An 18,391-nucleotide genomic window follows, 5' to 3' on the forward strand; every position below is an offset into this window, starting at 1 on the left:
AAATATGTTATATTAATAAAATTACATAGGCTATTTCATTTCTTCTTCTTCCTTCTTTGTCTTGCTTCCCCTATTTCTCCTCCATACAAAAATGGTGGGCAAATTCTCAACGTTGCTACAGACTGGCCACTCAGTTAGAGCTTACAATCTTATACAGTTGCCTTAGAGTTTATCATCTTAGACACTGAGAAATTGGGTGACTTGCTCATGCATGATAACACGGCTTTTAAACTATAGATACCTAGGGAGAGAAATGAGAACAGTACATGAGCAGGATTTTGAAGGGAAAACTAGAAAGAACCTTAAAGACCATCTAGTTGAGGGCTGCTTCTTAACTTGGGGTCTGTGAACTTTGAAAAAAAATAGATTTCCTTCTTTGGTATTTTATTTTATTGTATTTTACAATAATATATTTTATTTATTTATAAATTTATTTATAAATATACATATTTATTTATATATATTTATATATGTTTCTTTATATTTATATGTAAATATGTATTTATATATTTTCATTTTATATAATATTCATGCTATATATTTTATTATATATATTATGTGTATATATATTTTTTATTTTATATATTAAAACCATTATTCTGGTTGCTGCAAGGGATCCATGACACAAAAATCAGTAAGTGTTTGGGTCTGCATTTGATGGACTTCAGTGCCCTCACTTTACAAATGAGGAAACTGAGGCAGCAGTGTTAGAGGGAGGACTTGAACCCAGGTCTTCATAATTAAAGGCATTACGAGTCGTATGCCATATCCTCTTTCAGCATTCCTTATCCCATCATCCCATCTGCTGACCCTTGGGATTCCTTTTGGGGAGCTTATAAAGATTGTTCCCAAATTTTTATTCATTTATAAAAATGAGTGACTTATGCATCTTTGCTATAGTCTATAGAGCATTAAGCAAGAAAGCATAGTAGAGTAGGAGTTTGTCTCAGGATTGTTTCTCTCTGAACTCTATCAAACAAGATTAGAATAAGACAATAGAAATAATAGTCATCCCTGGTACCACACATCATGGAAATAAGAAAGACATGATTATTTTTATTAGCAGGATTACATGAATTTTTTAGTTCCTGAGCTGCATTATGGGTCTGGAGATTAGAAGATGAATTCTGGTAATAATAGCTAGTATTTACATAATGTCTTACAGTTTACAGAGTTCTTTATAGCTTATCTCATTTGATTCTTAGACCACCCAGTTGAGACAGGTACTGCTATTGTCCTCATTGTAGAGGTAAGAAAACTGGGCCTGAGAGTGCATAAGTGACTTGCCTAAGGTCAGCAGCTATTGGGCATCTGAGGAAGGATATGAATTCAGGTTTTCCTTACTTTGAGTCTAGTTCTATCCTCTGCACTGCCTATACCCCTTTCCCCACTTAAAGGATGAATACTTGATTCAGTTGAATAGAGAAGTATGACCAACGTACATTGCTGCCCACCATTCAGTACAAATAATAACATCCCAGGGTTCTAGCTTCTGTCTCTAAGGCTGAGTTTGAATGATCACGTGTATCTTGTCTTGTAATTCAGAGTAATTCATGATGGTATTTATTGACCTTTTTAGATAAGATCACTAGCCTTGGAAGCATTTGGAAACATAATGTGCTTCTGCCTGAAAATGAGCTCTTCGCTGTCATTAGTTTGCCTTGGATGAAATGAGGTTCCTTGGATCTGTTTCTCCCCCACCCCAATCTTCTGTCTGCCAAGCAGATTTCACCTTTTCCCAGTAGAATGGGATTAGATACCAGCAGAGCCAATGCTAAAGAGAAACCATGAGTTTTACATGTCAGGTATAGAGCATGCTGAATATAGACACTGCAACCTGATCCCCTGAGGAAACAACTTGGTGCTGGGTAATCTGACCCCAGTAGAGCAGGCGATTGTTCTGCCGGAAAGAACATAGGATTCTCTTGTGGCTGTGCCTCTCATCCTCCTCTTTCATTGCCTGTCCATTCTGGTATTAAGCAGCTTTCTGTGGGAGGGTGTTGGGGTACCATTAATGAAAGATGAGTCACATTATACAATGGAAAAGGGAGAACTAGAGGGGGAAAAGAAACACAGACTTTAGGGGTTCTCTCTGTCTGTGAATCTGTCTTTTTGTTTCTCTCTTTCTATCCCTTCTTTCCCTTCCTCCCTCCTTTTTTCCCTTCCTTTCTTCCTGCCTCTCTGTAACTCTGTAACTTCTATCAGTTGCCTCTGGGGCAAGGAGAACAAATCTACTCCTTCTTCCACCTGATAGACCTTCAAATATTTGATACATCATGTCCTCCTAAATCTTCTCTAGCCTAACTGTGCCCATTTACTTCAGTTCTGTGGCATGATCTCAGGGCCTTTGATCTATGATCTCCCGACCCTTGGACCCAAGCAGGGACTGCATTCAGGCAAACGCAGAATGGCTAAATTGAGGTGGGATCTTTCAGGTTATCTTGTCTAATTCATAACCTATGCCAGAATGAGATTCCCCTACCCCTGCCTCATGCCTGACTTGTAGGCATCTAATTGGTGTATGTACACACATATGTGTGACAGCATGCCATAATAGAGGACCAAGTCCAAAGACAGGAAGACCTGGGCTCAAGTCTTATCTCTACCAAATACTGCTGTGTGACCCTGAGTGAGTCATGTAACCTCTCAGTGGCCTACAGCAGCGATGTCAAACTTGAGTAGAAATGGAGACCACTGAGTTGTACATAAGAATCTCTGTCAGCTGCATATTGACTTAGAAATACATTATATGCTTTTTAAAATTAATACATCAGTACATTTAAAAGCAATAGAAATTGCATTTTAATCTAGTTCAGGCCTCCCTGGGGAGTGTTGAGAACCCTTCCCTCTAACCTAAAGGGTTCTCTAACACTCTCAGTAACAGAGAAGGTGCTAATATGTGCTGGCAGAGGGAGTTCCTGTCTTAGAGTTCCCTATGCTGAAGAAATCATAGGTCTGGCCCTATGGTATTATTCTTCAGTTTAGCATATAATAAGAATTATGGTTATAAGGAATGTGAAAACCTGCTTCCAAGTTCTTGCTTCCTTGTTTCTCCTGTGTCTACAATTCTTTCCTTTCTCCTCTCTGCCCCTGAGAGTGTCCTAGCTGCCTTCAAGGCTCAGATAAAGCACTGCCTCCTTTGAGATGGTAGTCTCAACTCTAGCAATAATTTTATGTTTATTTCATATATGTTTGGTATATATCCTGCTTTTCTGTGGACATTTTATGTCATGTGAGCTCCTCAAGGGACTGCTCCACTCTTGTATTTGTGTTGCTAAGATGGAACCTGGTGCATAGGATACTCTTAATAAGTGTCTGTTGATGGATTGACTGAGGACGATAAAGGAGGTTTTGAATACTTTGAATGTGAAATAGTGGTGGGACATTCTGATGGAGCTGTCCTAAAAGTGAGAGAGATAGCTGGAAATGCAATGAAAGAATCCAGAGCTAGAAATAAAAATATGAAGGTCATATGCCCAGGGCTAATAACTAAAGATGTGAGAAAGAACGAGATTTCCAAAGTGAGGGAGAGAGAAGAAAAGATGGCCAAGAATAGCCCCTTAACAAATCCTCACTTGAATTGTTCCAAATAAAGAGGCAGAGGATTGACTAGAGATAGGACTAGAGCCAAGATCAATCTGCTGTCATTCATATCTTTAAGTCTAAAAACAAAGGGAGTAATCGGTATTGCCTGTCAACTGTGTTCAAAGCAGTAGAGAGATGGTAGAGGACAGGCACTGAGAAAGCACCATCACATATGGGAAGGGATGTGTCTATCCATGATCCACAGGCAATGCTCTCAGATTGTAAATTGCAGTGAAGTGTCCAACCTTCCTTGATAAGAGGAGACTTTCTCACCTGGAAGTTTCCTTCACTGATGAACTTCTCAGGTTCAGTCCCTTTCCCTTTGATGACATCTTAGGTCTCTTTCACTTCTAAATCTATGCTCCTATGAGTCCCAAAGTATGTTCATTGATTCATGCATGGATTCCTTCAATAAAAATTTTTCATAATTTCCAATGTGTGGTGTGCATAATACACTGAACTCAATAAGTCATATATAAAGAAACATAAAAGCTTAAATCTCCCTAATTATAAACAACAAACAAAACTCCCCATTTTTCTTCTACATCTAACTAGTGATCTCCCCTCCTTTTCCTCTCCTTCCACTGATTAATTTGCTTTAAAAATCATCTACATCCAATGTTTCCTCTTCACCTTCCTTTGCAGAAGGGCAGAGCCTTCTCCCTCCCCTAAGGAAATGGTTTCAAAAATTCAAAAATTTAGTGTGTTTGAAACTCACAAAGCATCTTCCCTATTGAGGACAATTGCAGTCAGCCAGGAAGCATTTATCATGTGCCAGGTACTGCGCTATGCATTAGAGAGACAATGAAAAAGCAAAAACAATGCTCTGAAGGGTTGGTAGATACCTGGTCAGTTCACAAAAGAATGTTTGATAAACATGACTAGGTAATTAGAGAACCAAATCACCCTTTAGCATATCATTTATACAGAAAAATTCATTTTGATGAGAAGAATCGTAATGCATCTTTCCTATTACAAAACAAAAAGCCTCGATCACAAGAAAGCCCTGACAAACCTTCTTGTACTGGTCACTACAGGCAAAGCATTCACTTGTGATATTTAGCGGTGTTGGAATTTTTGAAAGTTCCATATGTACTTTCTTCTGTGACTCAGTAATGGCTTATGAGATGTTCTCTCTCTCTCTGATGGGTAGAGAAGGAAGAATCAAGGGACCTAGGCTCTAATCTGGGCATTGCCATTTACTAGGTAAGCTACCTTGGGCAAGTCACTTTGTCTTGTCTCAGTTTTCTCATCTGTAAAAGTGAAGGCTAGACTACATGACTTCTAGATACCAGAGGATGACAGTCAGCATGGTAATGGGGCAACAGACCTTCTCACTCAAAACCAGTTCAATGACCTGGGGATGGTGACCTGGAGAAGAGCTGACTAGGTGATTGATGGTGACATATTAGCTGTTTTCAAGATGAAAGGCTGGAATGTGGAAGAAGGAGCAGACTTGTTCTCCTTGAGCTCAGAAAGGCAGACCTAGCAGCAGTGAATAGAAATTGCTGAAATTTGTTTCGGTTCTTGCAAGGAAAAACTTCCTAACAATGACCATGATCTGCTTTAAAGCTAGAAGGAAACTTAGAAGATATTTAGACCAATCCATTTCTTTTACAGGCAAGTGCACTGAGGTTTAGAGAGGTTAAGTCATGCAGGTAGAAGTAGCAGGCCCAGGAACTGACCCCTTATGGGTCTTCTGTCTCTAAACAGTGATTTTTTTCATCATGTCAATCTGCCTTCCAGACCGAAGAAAAGGTTGTCTTGAGAAGTTTATGACTCAGAATCCTCTGATGCTGATCTGTATGTATTTAAAAAAAAACTTTATTGCTACTGAGAAATCATTCCTCTAATCAAAGAGAGGACTTTAGTATGCATAGATAGAAAAAATTGGGGGGAGTGGAGGAAAAATTGGAGTATGAAGTCAGGGAGCACTTCATCCTTTTCCCAGAAGGGGGAGCTATTTCTTAACTTGTAGGTAAATAGTAATTAAAACCCTTTGGGATACTTTGCCTCCAAAAACTCAATGAGACACAGCAAGACTTAGGTCATAAACATTACACCCCTCTAGTACTTTACAGTTTGCAAAGTGGGTACCAACTCTTATCCAGATCATCTTCATAGGAAAAACTTGGGGCAGAGCAAAATCATGGGGATGGAGAATGGGGATAGAAGGATTGAGATGGGAGAAGGGCAGCTTAGAATGCAAAGGCCAAAAAAAAAATGATGGTGACAACATAGACTTTAGCCAGTGCCCCCAAGGAGCCCTCTTGTACTTGGGAAATGTCCACTTCAAAGGACATTTCAGGCATTCACTGCAACTGTGATCCCATGATATAATGCAAAGAATCCTGTGTTTGAAGTCTGGGGACACAAGTTCAAATACTGGCTCTGCTTCCAACTACTTTGTTACCTGGGGGCTTAGCCTTCCAACTTCAGTTTCCTCTCTTGTAAAAATGCAGGGCTTATGTTAGATGGTCCCTAAAGCTCCTTCAAGCTTGAAATTCTATGTCACTATGAAACTGTCTGCCATCAGTTGATTCTCAGACACCTAAAATATAAGTAGATGGGGCAGGTGGGGCATAAAAGAGTTTTACTTCTAACAAACCACAGTAAAAAGACTACTGATTTTGTAGGCGGAGGAATCTGGGTTTAATTTCTATTTCTGATGCTTACCACCTGTGTGACTTTGGACAAAGTATTCAGTACCCTTAGGTCTTTGTTTCTTCATTTGTTAAATGAGAGTTTGTACTAGCTGGCCTCTGAGGTCCTATCCAGTTCTAGATATATGATCCTGTATGAACTTTGTCAATAAATTAACAAGCGGCAAGTGACTACTTATTATTAGCTATGGCACTCAGATAGGAGAGTGATTTGGCACTAACTCTTTCCCTTGGCCTAATTGATTCTCTGTCTCCCTCTTTTTTCCATTATTTTCTTGCCTCTTCTGAGTTGTCCTTGGATCTTGACCTTGATATGCCTAGAAAATGCAATTGAATTGCTGCAGGCAGGGAAGAAGTAAGGTGTCTTCAGATTCAGTATATATTTATTAAATGCCTACTATGTTCAAGGCACTTATATATTTAATTCTGCCAAGTGTGGGGTGGGGTTGGTGCTGCACTTTGCTAGGTGTGTGTGTGTGTGTGTGTGTGTGTGTGTGTGTGTGTGTGTGTGTGTAAGTAAACATAGTATAGAAGCAGGAACACTGAACTAGAAGTCGGGAGAGATCTGACTTTGCTCATGACATTTACTGACTGTGTAAGTCAGGGCAAGTCACGTAATGTCTGCTTCTGAGCCTCAGTTTACTTATTTGTAAAAAAGGGATACTAATAGCTACCCTACATCATAGTGTTATTAAGATGCTTTTATAAGATGATGTACATGAAGGGTTTTGAAAAGTGTAGTGCCCTATGTAACTATTAATAGCTATTAATATTATCTCTGCTTTTTCATCTTCATTTTGTGAAATTCAGATAGAAACAATCCAGGGGCAAGTTGCTGTGCTATGCTATACTTAAGGAAGGAGTGAGCCGAGCATCTTGCGTCTGCTCTTCCAGGCACCATGATAAACTCACTAAAGCACTCTCTCATTTGGTCCTCAACCTTCATCAGACAGAGGTTAACTGACTAACTCAAGGTTACACAGTTAGTCTGAGGTGCATTTGAACTCAGATCTTTCTTCCCCCTCTAAACCCAGTGCTTTTTAAGGTTTGGTGAACTATTGTACTGGTAGACAAATGGCTGCTTTTAAAAATTGAACAAAATGATCAATTGAGACAATATATAGTTTTGAAAATCTTAAAGCACTTCATAAGTGTTAGTTATTGCTATTAGGATGCAGTCTCATCTTCAGTCTGTTCAATGAGACTTATTATTTTTGGCTAAATTTATATTAATCATTTTTATTTTTATAAGACATACATTTCTGGATGTAACCCAGAGATACGTTCCTTATGGAAAAGAATAAAAAAGAGGAAAAAGTTGGATAAAATCAACCAAGACATTGATTGAAAAAAATCTGACATTATAGAGCATTATTATTAGAATTAGTACTATTATTAAGGGAACCACATTGGGTGGACCTCCTGTGACTAGATCCTGGGATGACAAGAACATGCATAGATGGGGTGTGATTTGTATTATTGGAGAGGATATTCAAATCAATGAGATAACAGATGCCTTGAAATTTTGAGGATATTTAGAGGCCATGTAGCATGTACAGAATGCCACCTTTGCATCAGAAAAACTTGGATCCAGTTGACCTCCCCTCTCTCCCATCCCAGCCTTGTGTCAGTGGATAAAGCACTTCATTTCTCATTGCCCCAGGAAACTCTCCAAGTCCCTGTTACCTAGGAGCTGTCCATTTGCTGATCTTTATCTGTGCTGGGAGTCCCTCAAAGGGGGATGGAGTGGAGAGAGAGACTTGAAACAAAAGTCCTCCATTCCCCTTCATTATCTGCCCCCTCATCCTCTGTCTTTATCATTCAGAGAATGAGAGAGATAACATTCCTTGGAAGGCAAATCCCAGAGACTTTAAGTATACATTTTGATTGACCAAGACCTATGTCTAGCCTATTGCTCTTCCATCTTTTCCTAATTATTCCCTGGAGTTTGAGCGACACATTTGTCAAGTCCTTCGAGATTGATATCAGTTGTATAAGTGTGTGTATCAGGAGCTGAGGAATGCTGAAAATGAGTATCTGTGGTTTCAGTCCAATGTCCATCACTTGTGAACTGAGCCATCAGTGGGAGGGGAACAGCTGCAGTCCCCTATCATTTCTGGGGAGCTGCTGCTGGCCAGTAAATTCTGATCTTGACTGATCCTTTGTCCACCAAGGGAAAAGAGAAGGATGATGGCTGAGACGGAGTTTGCAGTTTCTAAATTTAATCATGGTGATTTGAGAATTTCAACCCATAATTTTAAATGGTTGCAGAGAACAAGTTTTGAAATGGAAACCTTTGTTCAGGACCATGTTTTTTTAACAGCTGTATTTTGTCCGGTAATGACCACCAGCTGGAAACCATGGAATACCATAAATTTAAATAGAATTAAAATTAAAGTTGAAGGTCATTCAAAAGGCAATAAAAAGATTCAGGGTGAATGTGAGCAGAATGTAACATTGTGACATTCAAGAAATCATGGAAACGTAGATGTAGGATCCTAGAAAGGACCTCAGGGCTGATCTAGTCTAACTGCCTCATTTTATAGATGAGGGACCTAAGACTCATATGAGGGAAGTGCTTGACCGAGGTCACACAGATAGCAAGTAACAGAAGGAAGATTTGAACTCAGACCCTCTGACCCCAGAGTTAGAAACTGTAGATGGTAAAGTAGTCATACTGGTAAAAAATGGATGCATCTCTCCACTTTCCCTCCTCTGCCCCTGTTCTTCCCCTCTTCCTATTCTCTTTCCTTAGCCTATCTTCCTCCTCTCTTTTTGCTCCCTCTATCCCTACTTTTTCTTCTCCTATCATCCTCTTTCCTCCTCTCTCTAGAGGTCTCCCATTTCTCTGTTCCTCTCCTCATTGCCTGCCTCCTTCCTCTGTAAAATAACATGTAAAGTGTGTTTTTGCAAAACTTTTAAGTGTTACATAAGTGTCCCCCAAAGTCCCAGAGCAGTTTTAAGCTTTTACGTTTAAAAGCTCTTTTCCGTACCATAACATTCATCATGGAGCACCACAGTCACAAGGAATTCAAGTTGAAGGTCACAAAAATTCAGGGTGGATATGAAGTGGCTGTGCCACGTGCCATTCAGGAAATCATAATATCATTGATTTAGGACCAGAAAACCACTAACGCTTAAAACTACACTAAGACTTTTGGGATCCCCGTATAAATGGTAGTGCTCACTGTTGTCGTCGTCGTCGTCATCATCATCATCACCACCATCATCATCATCACCACCATCATCACCATCATCACCATCATCATCATCATCATCATCATCATCATCATCATCATCATCATCATCATCATCATCATCATCTCCATGTCCTTTCTTCTTATCCATGCTCTCCATTCCTTCCAGAAATGGAGGCTTATTGTTCCTTCAGTGCTGTTGGACCATAGAAGTGTTTGTTCAGGTTTTTAAGCCCCTTTTCTGGAACAAGAAGTTCTAGGGATCATCCTTAAACTAACTCCCAATTTTCTGCTATCTAATTGTAATCATTCATTACAGTCCTCCCTTGATGATCTGTCTGATTATCAGTAATTGACTTCTCTTTGGTGAATATTTTTAAAATGTGACAATCTTGTACCCTATATTCTTAAGTATTTTGCGGGGAGGTTTCTTGGGCATTTCTATTTGATCAGCTCTATTGACTTCTCAGATTCCTCCCAATTAGCCCTCCCTGTTTTCTGGCTGAAGAATTACTTGAAGCCTCAACCCTCATGCTCCTCTAGTGCTCCAGGGAAGAGTCAAGAAAGGACACATTTTGCATTATCTTTGATCAGGTTTTTGAGTCAAGTTCCCGTATTTTACAGAGGAGAAAACAGAGGCCTCAAAAGGTTACCTGGAAGATCATAAATTTTATTGCTGGAAGAGGTCTAAGAAGTAATCAGCCTCTTCACTTTACAGGTAAAGAAACCGAGGCTTAGATTGTTGAAGTGATTTGCTCAGGGTCATGTAGCTGGTAACTCTCTAAGGTGGGATTCGAACCCAAGTACCTTGACTCCAACTGTGAGGCCTAATCTCCTGTGAATTGTTGGAAAGAAACTAATAAGAGATTGGTATGTGTTAGAAACTGAAGGAAAAACTCCAAGACGTAATTACCAGTCTGCATTTTTTTTTTACTTGTACAGTGAGAGAGATGGACAGAAAAAGATAATCTGTAAGCACGAATATAGTCTGATTTTCAGATAGGGCTTGTTTTAAGAAGAACAACACAATCAAAGAAAATGCTTTCTCTATTTTGATTGGCTACATTAACAAGATGTTAGGCATACATGAGAGCACAGAAAAACAGCCTCATACATGGGGAGGAGGGGTGGAGGAGAGGGAGAGACAGACAGACAGACCAACTGACTGATCAATAAAAAAAGCATTTACTATGTGCCAGGTGCTGTACTAAGTGTGGGGGATACAAAACAAATAGGAAAAAATACACTCCCTACCTACTGTGATGTTTAAAAATTTCAAGAGACATACTTTCTAGGCAGTTCAATCATTTTATTCATAATGCCAGCATTTTTAGTAAAAGATCAGTGATGCTGTCGAATTCCAAAGAGCCTCATGGTGGCTCATGGCTTGTATGCCCTCAGAAGAGGGGTATTCCTGAGGGTGGCAATCAACACTGATTGGTTGATTGAAAGAGAGGTGGATTTTACAACGAAAAGTGAGTTCACTCCAGTGAGGGACTGAAAGTGACATCGTGTCACTCTTGAACTGAGAGACTATCCTTATATCCAGACCACCCTCAGCCTTAGGCAAGGTAGACAAAGAATCTATCTCTCCCACCGAAACTTAAGCTAGTTGGGTGGAGTCTGTGTTCATCCTTCGTTGCTGAAGAAGACCATGCCATCAGAGAAATAATGACTGATTTGTACTTGACTTTGCTTTGAGTGAGGGAGGACTGCAGGTCACCAGCCTTACTTCCCCTCCAGAGCCATCTGAATCCAGTGACCAGATATTCATCAGGATGACTGGAGATGACCCAGGATGAGGCAATTGGGGTTAATTGACTTGCCCAAGGTCACACAGTTAGTGAGTTTCAAGTGTCTGAGGTGAGATTTGACCTCAGGTCCTCCTGACTCCTGCACTGGTGCTCTATCCACTGCACCACCTTGCTGCCCCAGTTGGGTGGAGTAGCAATACCCAGAATGAGGAGAATGCTAATCCTATTTTCCATCAACCCTGTCCTTGAGAGCTTGGACAAGGAAATAGGACAGGGGAAAAAAAGCTGGGGGACTCCCCAATTTTAATAATTGGCTATTAATATGAGAAACCATCATTTCATTGATCTTAAGGAACCTATATTCTAACAGCGGGAGACAGAATGAAAGGGAGAGGGGAGAAAGAGAAGAGTACCGATTTGGAGGAAGGATAGCTGGTGAAAAGCAGAGAATAAAGTGAGAAGCAAGGCTGGAATTGCCCCAAGAAATGGCAGTCCCCACCAGTTACAATTCAGAGATCAGATCTCAGGGCAGCCTTAGGAAGCGACTGCTTTAAAAAGATATAGCTGATATATGCTTAAGACAACTAAAAGTTACATGTAGGTGATGCATGGTGCTAACAATTAACTTTAGCAGGATACAGGGTGTAGAGTTTTCCCATAGATGTGCATTGTTATTACTTTCCCAATAAGCTACTGCAATTCTCTGATCGTTAAAAACCAAGATGGAGTTCCTTAGGTTTCAGCTACTGCTGAACTGCTTCTGACTTTGGAGTCAGAGGAACTGGCTTCAAGTCCTGCCTTTGACACTTAGCTTCTGTGTGACCTTGGGCAAATAACTTCAACTTCCTTGGGTCTCATTTTCCTCGTCTGTAAAAATAAGATTATCCCTAAAGTCTCTTCTAGCTTTCAGTCTTATGATCCTATATAAACTGGGATAGATTAAACCATTATATATGTTGTCTAACTTTCTTTTTCTGTTGAATAAGGAGTTCTAAATGCCCCCTGAGGTCTCATCTACCTCTCAATCTGATTCTCTGACCTTAGTGTAGCGTGATGTGATAAATAGAGCCTTGCATTAAGAGTCAAGAAACCCTGAGTTTGAATTCAACCTCAGAGATTTTCTAGTTAGGTGGCCCTGGACAAGTCAGCTTCTCAGTCTTGGTTTCCTCATCTGTAAAATAATATCTACTTTAAAGAGTGGTCATGAGGATCAAATATAGAGCACTTCACAAAATTTAGAGCATAATATACATCTGCTGCTACTCTTAATATTTCATTTTCTCATCTTTTTCAGTGGAATTCAGATAGAAATGATCTTGGGACAAGTTGCTGTGCTATTGTTTGGTTTTTTTTTTGTTTTGGTTGAACGTCCTATGAATTATTGTATAGGTGGATAAAATTACTTCTTTTTAAAATTTAATTTTTTTCAGTTAAAAATATTATTTTCTCATCCTCTCCATTCCCAACCCCACTGGAAAAACCAAACTCTCTTAATAAATACAGATAAAAAAGTGATACAATGAAATCTCACACTGGCCATCTGCTCATATGTGTATATGTGTGTATGTATATTTCTCATTCTGCATTCAGAATCCTTTCCCTGAGCAGCAAACTTCCTGCCTCCAGACCCAGTGTTCCATCTACTGCGCCCTCTAGCTGCGCCTGTCGTCAAAATTGCCTTGTCCATACAAGGTGTCCAAAAGTTTAAAAATAGCACTTAGACTTTGGGGATAACTGCATATCTCTATATTTCCCCTAATTAGAATGAAAGCTCTTTTTGGGCAGGCTATTTTACTTAACTTTTGTCTTGGTATTGCAGCATGACTGACATGTAGTCAGCACTTAATAAATGCTCCAGAAATAATTCATGAAATTAATAATAATAGTAATTAATGAAATAAATGTTTAAAATTCCTAGTTGGTTGATGCCTAGGATATACTCCATGTTCATGCCTGCCTCTTGACATCCTTAGTTTGCTTCCAATTTCAGCTCAGAAGCCACCTCTTGTACAATCCCTACAGGTGCCCCTGCCTCTTCTTCCCCAGATGACTTTGTGGGTATTCTGTGTGTTTCCACCATGTAGTACCCCCTGTTAGAGTGTAAGAGACTATTTCTTTTTTTTTTGTGATTATATTGTCAGCACAGTGCCAAGCACAGAGGTCCTTAATAACTAACTCTTTTTTTGATGGATTATCATTGTATTTGAAGTGAATTTCCAGAGAGGGCCTCCTCTATACTTTAACTTCAGTGAACCATAATCATGTCAATGTGCTACTCATTCTCCCAATGCACATAACAACCTTTCTTTTTTCAGTTGATAGTCAGTATTGTCATGGCTGAAAAATCCACCCCTTTGCAGCCAAGGTGATAGTTAAACCCTCTGGACTTAGTTAAGTTGGTCCTTAACCAGCAGACATAAAATCCTTCACTGGGCCCATATATGGGAAGCCCTTTCAGTGCAGTAGGATCTGCTCAAGTTTTTGCTGTGCTGCTCCAATCTTAGAGCCCAGGGTGCTTTTTGCTGATAGAGACCTCATTGGAAGAATTCTTTAGTGGGGGCAGACCCCCTCTATTGAAATATATACATGTAAAGAAGCAAGTCAATCAACTAACCAGTTAATAAGCATTCATGAAGCACCTACTTTATGCTGGATTCAGGTGACTCTGGAGGAGAAGTGAGACTGGTGACCTGCACAGCCCTCCTTCACTCAAAGCAAAGTCATGTCATTTCTCTGATGGCACGGTCTTCTTCTTCAGGATGAACACGACAGCAACAGCTTTATACTGAGCATTATGCTTAGTGCTAAGAATACAAATCCCTCCTCTCAAGTAGCTTAAATTCTCATGGAGGAGAGAATAAGTGTATATATGTGTGTTTAGGATAATTAAAGATAAAATACAATTATTTTGGTATAGTTAAGTTCATGGTACTTTGGGAGGAGACAGTACCAGCTCTTGGGAGGATCAGGAAAGAGTTCATATAGAAGATGATGTCTGAGCTGCATCCTGAAGGAAGAGGAGGATTCTGGGAGGCAGAGTTGAGGAGCACTAGTGTTCTGGACATGGGCAATGTCCCGTGTAAAGGCAAAGAGATGGAGGATGGAAGGGACCTTGGTGAGAAACACAGGGAAGAGAAACACAAAGAATCCCAGAGGGTGATGGGAGGAGTAATGTCCAACAAGACTGGAAGGATGGGCTGAGGCCAGATTGTCTGTAGAAGGCTTTAAGAGCTACAGGGAAGATTTTAAGATTTTATCCTAGAGAAAAAAGGGAGCCACTTGTGGATTCAATAGGGCAGTGATTTTCAACATTTTATATTCTTCAAAACTCTTTCAACAATTAAAAAAAACTATTTTGTGAGTTTCCAGGATAATGTAATACTCATTCTTTTAGATTCACAAACTACTTAAAATAATTAAAATAATAATTTATGCCTCCCCAGCTCCAAATTATAATTTATATTATGTAATTATGAAACATGAAATTTTATTCTCCTTATAATTATGAAAACATGTATAAAATTATAAAACTAACTATAAAATATATGAAATTTTATGAGAGATTTTGTAAGAACTAAAAGAATAAACATAGAATACTTCAAAAATTTAACTGATAATTGTCAAAGAGGAAAAATATATTTGTAAAATATTTGGACAATTATCTACTGCTTAAGGTTCCATTTGCTTAATGTGACCATCATCCACTAAATGAGAACTTTTGGACTTGGGGAATAACATGGTCAGAGGTGTATTTCAGGAAAATCTGTTTGGCAGAAATATGGAGGATGGATTGAAGTGGTGAGAGTACTGGACAATAATCTGGGGAGGAGTGGTGAGGGTCTGAAGTGGGGTTCTACTTGCAAGAGTAGAAAGAAGGGCTCTGATATAAGAGACATTATAGAGGTAGAAATGTCAAGATTTGACAACTAATTGAATATGTGGAGTGAGGAAGAGTGAGAAGTGAGGATATGAACCCAGGAGACTGAAAGGAAAGATGGTGGTGCCTTTGGCAGAGTTAGTGAAGTTTAGAGCAAAAATGGGTTTTGGGGAAAAGATGGTGAGTTGTGTTTTGGATGCGCTGAATTGGAGATGTCTAGTTTGAAATATTCATTAGGCAATGGATAATGTAGGACTGACATTCAAGAGAGATACTAATGCTGGAGGTAGAAAACTGAGAGTCATTGGCATACAGCCTAGGAGAGGAAGCAACTGTATGAATTCAGCTGTAAGAATTATTAGAATGAAATGCTGACCTTTGCATGAAGATGAAGTCATCTTTATAAGATTTAGAGCTGGAAGATTCCTTTAAACTTATTTCACCTAACCCTTTCATTTTACAGATGAAGAAATTGAGACCCAGAGATGGGATGATACTCTCCCAAGGCTATACATCTTGCCTTTTTGTATTTCTTATTTGTTAAATGGGGATTATATATACATACATACATGTATATATGAACATTTTAAACAATAATACGCTTAGAGCTCTAACAGATTGCTTTGGGAAACAAGGCTATGCATATACAGAAAATAAACCTTACAACTTAGGTAAATTTATCTTATTATGAATTTGATGAACATTAGAAAACATGAACATTGCCACATATGGATAATAGAAAAAATTCCACTCTATATGAAACCATGTCACCCTAGTACATCTACCTTGTTTGGTTTTGTGAGGTTTTTTTTATCGTACATTCCATTTAAGATGGTAGTTTCACTATTCTCTGTTTTCCTTTCCAGATCTTCTGCTCTCTTCTTTATCTTTTAAGGTGGCGAGGTAGCATAGTGGATAAAGTGTTGGACTTAGATGAGTTTGAAACCTGATTTAAGACATTTTCTGGACATGTAACCTTGATCACTCATCTTAAAACTGTTCATTTCTTAGGAGCAGGGACTGTTTTTGAACTTTATTTGTATCCTCAGAACTTAATACAGTGCCTGATATATAGTAGCACTTAATAAATGCTTCTTGACTTGACAAGTCACTTAATTGTTGCTTTTCTCAGTTTTTCCATCTGTAAAATGGCGATAAAAATTGTGAGGATCAAATGAAATAATATGTGTAAAGTACAAAACTTCAGTCTCTCCCTTTCCCCTTCCACTGTTAACATCTTCCTTTGTAATGTAAATATAGTCAAGAAAAAAATAAATGAATGTATTAGCTGTATCTGAACATGCCTCTAGGTCATCACCCTTATGCCAGGAGGGGGGAAGCATGCCTCATCATTACTTTTGTGGAGTTATGATTCTCATGTCTTTACAATGTAGTCACAATGCATAATTGTTCTCCTGATTCTAGAAGTCCTCCCAGATTTTTCTGCATCATTCCTTTTTGTCATTTCTTATAACTCAATAATAATCCATTACATATACCATATGCCATATTTACATATCACCCATCACAATTTGTTCAGTCATTCCCTAAATAATGGGCATTCTCTTTGTTTCCAGTTATTTGCTGTACCAGAAATTGCTACTATAAATATTTTTATGCATGTGGGCTTTTTTCTCTTCTCTATGATTCCTTTGGGGATATGTACCTAATAGTGGTATTAGAAGGAATATGCACTTTGGTGATTTTTTGGATATAGTTCCAAATTGTTTTCTAGATTGGTTGGAACAATAACCCATGGTGTATTAATATGCCTGTCCTCCCACATAGTCCCTTCATCAATTGTCATTTTCCTTCTTTGTTGATGTGATAGGTGAGGGGTGGCACTTGAGAGTTGTTTTAATTTTTATTTCATTTCTTTTACTAGTTATTGGGAGCACTTTTTCCGTAAAATTGGCAATAACTTGTTTTTATTTGAGAACTTCCTGGTGATATCTTTTGATCATATATTTGTTGGAGAATGGCTTACATTCTTATGTTTATATCAATTCCTTATGTATCTTAGACACTAGATTTTTATTACAGAAACTTGCTGCAAAGATTTCCCCCCCAGGACTGTTTCCCTTCCAACTACATTGATTTTGTTTGTGCAAAACCTTTTAAATTCATTGTAACCAAAACTGTCCATTTTATTAAGAGATGATACATGTACACCACTTTTTAAACCTTAAAGTACTGTATCATTACTAATTATTTCCTTTAATCCTGTCTCTACTCTGGATAAAGAATTCTTCTCCTAGTCTCAGTTATGATCCTTTGTACATTATTCATATATCGAATTTGATCTTATTATTGTGTTTGGTGTGATACATTGGTCTAAACTTATTTTCTTCTAGTCTTCTTTTCAGCTTTCCCATTAGTTTTTGTCAAAGTCCTTATCTGATTATACGGTATCCTTAGGCTTATCAAGCTCTGTGTCCATTTGTTTTTAAGTGGATCTGATCTGTTCCATTGATTAAACTTTCTTAGAAATAATAAATAATAAATGACATAACTTTAAGATATCACATTATAAATTTTTTGATCAAAGAGTTTCTACAGCTCTCATATTCTATTTAGAGATTCATAAGCTCACAGTTATGATACTGGATGGGACATCAGAGGTCATCTAAGACAATTTCTTAGTTTTATAATTAAAGAAATTGTGAGGGCATTAGCTGACTTACCCAGGGTCATAAAGGGGCGGCTAGGTGGTGCAGTGGATAGAGCACCAGCGCAGGAGTCAAGAGAACCTGAGTTCAAATCTCACCTCAGACACTTAACACTCACTAGCTATGTTACCTTGGACAACTTACTTAACTCCAGTTGCCTCATCCTGGGTCATCTCCAGTTATCCTGGATTCAGATGGCTCTGGAGGAGAAGTGAGGCTGGTGACCGGCACAGCCCTCCCTCACTCAAAACAAAGTCAAGTGCAAGTCATATCATCATTTCTCTGATGGCATGGTCTTCTTTGGCAACAAAGGACGAACTCACAAGATCACAAAAGAGTAAATTATAGAGATGAGACTTTATGTTTTTTCTTTCTTTTTTTTATTTTTTACTTTCTTTTTTCTTTTTTTTAAAAATTTATTTATTTAACCTTTAACATTCATTTACGCAAAATTTGGGGTTCCAAATTTTCTCCCCCCTTGTCCCCTTCCCCCACCCCAAAACACCAAGCATTCCAATTGCCCCCATCACCAATCTTCCCTCTCCTCTATCATCCCTCTCTGCCCTTGTCTCCATCCTCTCCTCTGTCCTGTAGGGCCAAATAACTTTCTATACCCCTTTACCTGTATTTCTTATTTCCTAGTGGC

The 18,391-nt window shown here is 38.7% G+C and overlaps 1 protein-coding gene across 8 annotated transcripts in view; it reads left to right on the plus strand.

Annotated features, from left to right (window-relative positions):
* ANO4 (anoctamin 4) overlaps window positions 1–18,391 on the plus strand; it is a 415,424-nt gene that overhangs the window by 30,306 nt on the left and 366,727 nt on the right. The gene's annotated exons all lie outside the window — the stretch shown is intronic.

The sequence above is a fragment of the Notamacropus eugenii genome, chromosome 3, assembly GCF_028372415.1.
Source record: "Notamacropus eugenii isolate mMacEug1 chromosome 3, mMacEug1.pri_v2, whole genome shotgun sequence".
In the NCBI taxonomy this organism is placed as follows: domain Eukaryota; kingdom Metazoa; phylum Chordata; class Mammalia; order Diprotodontia; family Macropodidae; genus Notamacropus; species Notamacropus eugenii.